We start from the raw sequence: 6,681 nt of genomic DNA, 5'->3' as shown, positions 1-6,681 counted from the left end.
GGCTCAAGCGATCCTCCTGCCTCAGCCCCCCGAGTAGCTGGGACTACAGGCATGTGCTACCATGCCCGGCTAATTTTTTTATATATATATTTTTAGTTGTCCAGCTAATTTATTTCTATTTTTAGCAGAGACGGGGGAGGGGGACTCGCTCTTGCTCAGGCTGGTCTCAAACTCCTGAGCTCAAACAATCCACCCACCTCGGCCTCCCAGAGTGCTAGGATTACAGGCGTGAGCCACGGAGCCAGGCCTGTGGTGTTTTTCTATTTTCTGATTGGTGGTCCCTGTTCCATGGTCTAATTACCCCATTCTTTAAGACTGAAATAACTGTTTTCCCTGGTTATTTTTCTGTAACTATTTCCTTCTTATTGTTTTTCTTTAACTATTTCCTCCTTCTTGTTTTTTTGCTCCTATCATTCCATTATCTCTTGTTTTTCTGTCCCTAACATTCATGTGTTAGAAGTTTAATCGCCAATGCAACAGTGTGGGGAGGTAGGACCTTTAAGAGGTGATTTGGTCATGAGGGCTTTGCTCTCATGAATGAATTAATGCTGTGATTGCAGGAGTGGGTTCCTGATAAAAGGATGAGTTTGGCCCCCTTTCCCCTCTTAGCTATGATCTCTTGCCAGGTGATGATACTTTTTGCCATGTTATGACTGCAAGAAGGACCTCACCAGAAGCAGCCCCACAATCTTGGCCTTCCAAATCTGTGAGCCAAATAAACTTATATTCTTTATAAATTATCCATTCTGTAGTATTCTGTTATAGCAGCATAAAATGGACTGAGATAAACCCTAGGAGAAAACAAAAACGAAAACAACAACAGCAAATAATGCAAATACTGATGGTCAGATCATGGAAGGAGCTGGGATTTTCTATTCATACAGAAGGTATCACTCTGCTTAGGAAAAACTTGCAACCATTAGGGTATTTTTAATTAAAAAAAAATCTGCAGGGAAATATTTTTTACATTGAAAACACTGTTTTGCTTTTTATTTCGTGGTAATAAACTGGCACCATTGCCTTTTGGCGATGGAGGGAGAGGGAGATCAGGGAGGGGGATTGTGCTAAGTGAAGGACCCTAACAGAGAGCACCTTTGGTGGGCTGGGAGTGGGGAGAGGAGAGAAAGGGGAGGGAGAGAAGGAGGGAGAGAAAGAGGTAGATTGAGGAAGGGATAGGGAGAGGAGGGGAAGAAAAAAATTGACGTTACAGGAGGAAGCAGGGGAAAAGAGAGGCCAACCAGATAATGGCTGAAAAAAAGGAATTCAATAAAATTCCATTATGGTGGGTGGCCAAAGCACATTCTGAGCTGAGAGAGGCTGCCTAATCTATTAGAGGTAAACTCTGCTGTTATCCTTCTAAATCTTCACTAAAGGCACTTAAACTCATGAATGTTTTATGTGAATGGGCTTTTAGTGGACATCAAGCAGGGAGCTCAGTTTTGTTTCTGGGTCAGTGCAGCACAGAAATCTTGAGTAGGGCTTCAGACTCCCACAGGCCTTGCAATGGGAGGCATCCAAGTCAATTTTATGTAGATTTCTGGAGCTCAGAATGAATGAGAAGTGGGGGAGAAATCAGACATCAGCTTATTCAAGGAAAATCTGGCTTGCAGAGAAAAAATTTTGAAAACCACTTGTTCTTATCCATTTTTAACCCAGAAGACCCTCATTACCAGCTTTGGAAATTCAGGAAAATCATTTTCATCATTCGATCAGTCTTTTTTCATGGGGTAACATTGCCACCTACTGGTATTTGTAAAAAAATACTATTTATAATAGTTTTAAACTTGGAATTCTTTGGAAGCTTCAAAGAGTCTTTCATTTACTGACAAATTCTTTCCTTGTATGTAAGTTCTTTGCCTGAAAAGACTTTATCATCTAACAGAAATCTTAACAAAAATACCTTCTTGACTTTCAGGATTTAGGTACCATTTAAACAGTAAAACCTTTTTTGACAGCAGGCCCCCATTCTTAGGCAGAATTGACCACTCCCTACTTTGGGCCCTACTGCATCCTATAGGTATTTCTTTATTAGCACATACAATATACTATTGTACTTTATCACAATGTGTCTCCCATAAATAGGCCATAAGCTACTTAAAATTCAAGAACTGTATATTTTCTGCATTTATATTCCCAGCACCTAGAACAGAATCTGTACATTGTAGCTAACTAATAAGTGTATAATAAATGAATAAATAAATGATAATCAGGCAAAAAGTAGGCATAGCAAATATCACTTTATGTAATACAAACTTTTATTAATAAAAAACATTTTATTTTCATTCCAGGTATGCACACTATGTACTTCTTTGAACATATGACTTTTACCTTGCCCAATAAAGTTATATTTTATAAAATTCATACACATGAAATTGGAATAAAGAACAAATATGAATTTAGATTTTCTATTAGCATATAATTCATAACCTCTTAATTAACATAGGATAATCTAAAACAAGATACTCATGAACTCTGTCATCAACACTTAAGAAGACCAACTAAGAAGAAACATTCAGCATAAATAAATTTTATTTATTTGACAATGAGTCAACATTGCTGAGGTACAAAGAGACTTGTAGTATTTAAATTAATCATATTATTTACACAACCCAAAAACACAAACAGACTTGAGTTTGTGACCTACTGAGATCCCCATATCAATTCTGGAGAACTCCAGGGCATCCAGGCCTCTCTTGGGAACTTGATTTCCCTGTAGGGAGAAGACACTCGCCCTCAACCAAGTCTCCTCTCTGAATTTAAACAAAAAGGACTGAAGTGTGCTCTTCATCATCAGAACTCTCTGAGAAGGCACTTCCAGGGAGCATAGCTACTCACCTTGAGTCAAGAAAGGGTCAAAGTGTGGGTGGTAGGGAGCCAAACTGGTGACATGGCCCTGTTTCACAATGCAATTCTCAGGGGTCTGAACATACACATTCCTAGCAGATAATCTGCACACCTATTTCACTGAGCAAAATCTGATGTGAATTCCTGTACATTCTTCCCATTTGCCTCAGATTTTTCTATTTTCCATCCATCCCTTTCTTTCCCATCTTTTTTCCTAAGGCTAAACTCATCCCTTCCCAGTTATATAAATTCTGAGACCTTAATTCATAAACCACTTCCTTCAGTCTTCCTCCTTTTCCTCTTCACCAGTTCCTCCCTACATAGCAACACACAAAGTCTCTTCTATCTCGCGGGGGAAAAGAGTCTTCCATATGTCCTGTTTCTGAGAAGCCCAGTGACATACCCTAAATTCGTTTTCCTTTTATTGCCAACCTTCATAAAAGACCTTACCTGCTGCCACAATTCTCTTTCTCCCTTTTACAGCACAATTCCCTGAAATCTAAGTTTTCCTAGCATCCTACCTTGGTACCACTTTCCCCAAAATTACCAGTAACTTCTAAGTTGCCAAATTCAGTTACTCCTGCTCAACTTATGAAGCTTTAGGCAACAGTGATTACTTTTCTTTACTGATACACGCTTGTCCCACTTTTGCACTCCCAACCTCTTCCCACTTCCCTTAAACAGTTCTCTCAGTTTCTTTCCCTGGAGCCTCCTCTGCCTTCTACCCCTAAAATAGAAGGTAGAAGATATACTAAACAGTTTAGTCCTCATCTTATTCTCACTTGACATGTTCTTCCTTAGGGATTTCATCTATTATTTTTGTCTTTCTTTCCTTCATTGATTTAACAAAGATCTATTATTAGCCAGCCATGTGACAGGTACTTTTCCTGGAGCTTGTGATTCAGCAGTGAATAAGACTGACAAGATTCCCATTATCAAGAGCTTATGTTTCAGTGTGTATATGTATTAGAGGAGGAAGGGTGGGCAACAACACATACTAAATTAATCAAAAGGTAAATAAACAAGAATGTATCAAAATAAACTTTGCAACTGAGCCTTGTCATTAGAAGGCTCTAGGTGTTTAGTTCTCCCAACGGTGGCATAAGTCAGCCCCAGTGTATTTAGCCAGGGAGCTTTCCAGTTGAGGTTTCTGTGTGGGCATGAGGAGCCTCCCAAATTCAGACTCTAACTCTCAGCCAGATTTCAGAGAGGTCCCTAATGCCAAAGGCCTTGTCAGCCAGGAAGCATCCCTAGGCTGCACCAAACTGTGGTAGAAGCCAGTAACTCTAGTAATCCAAATGCTGACAGAGAGAGCAGAGGCCAACAAAGGATGACACCATGGCAACCAGAGGAGCCTTGGGACAACATGCAAATCTGAGAATCCTGCCTTCCTCAAGCCATAAGATCATAGAAGCCACCCCTGCACCACATACCCAGATGCCATCTTAGAGGGAGAAGCTATCTGAGACCCTGAGCAATTATTCCAAAACAATAGGTAAGCATTATTGAAAGGAAATGTTTAAATTCTGACATGAGGCTAAGTTTTAAACCTGATTAAATCAATTTCCTTGAATCTCTGCTATTGTTATTTATTTCAAAAAAATTGTTCCCCCACAACCCCAATCCCCCAATAACCAGCAGGTTGAGGATGGTAATGGGTGTATTAGAGCAGTAATAACCAAATTTTCTCTGTGTTTCTCAGTTATAAAATGGGTAAGTTTATGACAGGGCTATGTATCTGTCTCTAATTCTGACTCCTTGAGTTTCATACCAGCATTTCTAATAGTCTTCTGGTCTAAAATGAAATATCTCTCTCCAACCTATAGAGCAACTTTTTCCTTAATCCCTTGCCTCAATTAAAATAAATCTCTGATCTTCCTAATCAATCAGATTAGAAACTTTGGGGTCTCCAAAATGTCACAATCCCAACCAAAAATTCCACTCAGATATCATCGTTTATTTACATTCTCACTGCCACTCTGCTAGCTCAGGACCTCAACTCTCATCTAAAAGACTGCCAAACCTCTTAACTGGTTTTCCTAGGAAAAGGGCATGAGAATGGGCCTATGGAAGTGGACACGAAGTATGGGGATCTTTGTATCTCATATTAACACCTATCAGAGAACAACCACCATGAAGAAGGCACTGAACAACCAAGTAAGCAGAATACTAACCAATTGAAATTATCCAAGCACAATCACAATTGCAAAGATGTGGAACCAACCCAAGTGCCCATCAACTCATGAGTGGAAAAAGGAAATGTAGTGCATATATATACCCTGGAGTACTACTCAGCCATAAAAAGGAATGAAATAATGTCATTTGCAGCAAATTGGATGGAACTGGAGACGATTATCCTAAGTGAAATATCTCAGGAATGGAAAACTAAGCACCATATGTTCTCATGAATAAGTGGGAACTAAACAATGGGTACGCACAGGCACAAAGAGATGTAAAGACCATTGGAAACCAAGAAGAGGGATGGCGGGAGAGGAAATATGGGTTAAAAACTTACCTATTGGGTACAATGAACACTATTCTGGTGATGAGCACACCAAAAGCCTTGCCATAAGCATTATACAAGGTATCCATGTAACAAAAACATGTGTACACACTTAATATTTTGAAATTTTTTTAAAAAGGAAAACAAAAGAATGGAAACAAAAATTATATCTGACTATATGACATTCTAGAAAAGGCAAAATTATGAAAACAGTAAAAAGATCAGTGGTTGCCAGAGGTTCTCCTTCCTCCCAGGGGAGGGAGGGATAAATAGATGGAGCACCCAAGATTTTTAGGGCAGTGAAACTATTCTGTCTGGCTTTTCTCTTCTGGTCCCAGGCTTTTTGGCAGCCGCAGGTTATGGTGTACACATGGCCAAGTCCAAGAACCACACCACAAACAACCAGTCCCAAAAGTGGCACAGAAATGGCATTAAGAAACCCTGATCACAAAGATATGAATCTCTTATGGGGGTGGACCCAAAGTTCCCGAGGAACATATGCTTTGCCAAGAAGCACAAGAGGGGCCTGAAGAAGATGCAGGCCAGCAACACCAAGGCCATGAATGCACATGCTGAAGCTATCAAGGCCTTGTAAAGCCCAAGGGGGTTAAGGCCAAAATCCCAAAGGGCATGAGCCGCAAGTTCAGTTGACTTGCCTACATTGCCCACCTCAAACTTGGGAAGCTGCTCGTGTGCACATGGCCAAGGGTCTCAGGCTCTGCCTGCCAAAGGCCAAGGATCAAACCAAGGCCCAATCTCTGGCTTCAGCTGCAGCTCCAGCTTCAGTTCCAGCTTAGGCTCCAAAAAGTGCCCAGGCCCCCACAAAGGCTCCAGAGTAGAGGCCTCAGTCTACCAACATGGTGACAGAAGGACTGGTGTGAACCCTGGCCTGGTGTCTGCATGGGGCTGGGATCCTCCTGTGCTATTTGTACAAATAAACCTGAGGCAGGGAAAAAAAAAAACACTATTCTGTTTGATACTATGATGGTATATGATGATAGATACATGTCATTACACATTTTTCAAAACCTATATAATGTACAACACCAAAAGTGAACCTAATAAAAATTACAGACTTTGGGTGACATTGATGAGTCAGTGTAGGTTCATAGATTGTAGCAAATGTACCATATCACTGATAGGGGATGCTGCTAGTGGGGGAGGCTGTACATGTGTATGGGGGCCAGGTACATGGGAACTCTCTGTACTTTGTGCTTAATTTTACCATGAACCTAAAACTTGCCTAAAAAAATTGTCTTTTTAAAAAATAAAATAATTCTTAATTGCTATTAAAAAAAAGGAATGAAATCATCCAGCCTCCGTCATCGGCCACC

At 40.4% G+C, this 6,681-nt stretch overlaps 1 pseudogene; it reads left to right on the top strand.

Annotated features, from left to right (window-relative positions):
• The first annotated feature begins 5,717 nt into the window (after positions 1-5,717).
• Positions 5,718-6,186, top strand: LOC105821332 (annotated as a pseudogene).
• The last annotated feature ends 495 nt before the right edge of the window (positions 6,187-6,681 follow it).

The sequence above is a fragment of the Propithecus coquereli genome, unplaced genomic scaffold (genome assembly GCF_000956105.1).
Source record: "Propithecus coquereli isolate 6110/MARCELLA unplaced genomic scaffold, Pcoq_1.0 Scaffold116, whole genome shotgun sequence".
Taxonomy (NCBI): domain Eukaryota; kingdom Metazoa; phylum Chordata; class Mammalia; order Primates; family Indriidae; genus Propithecus; species Propithecus coquereli.
The sequence above is the reverse complement of the archived record's forward strand: the minus strand, read 5'-3'. Positions and strand labels throughout refer to the sequence as shown.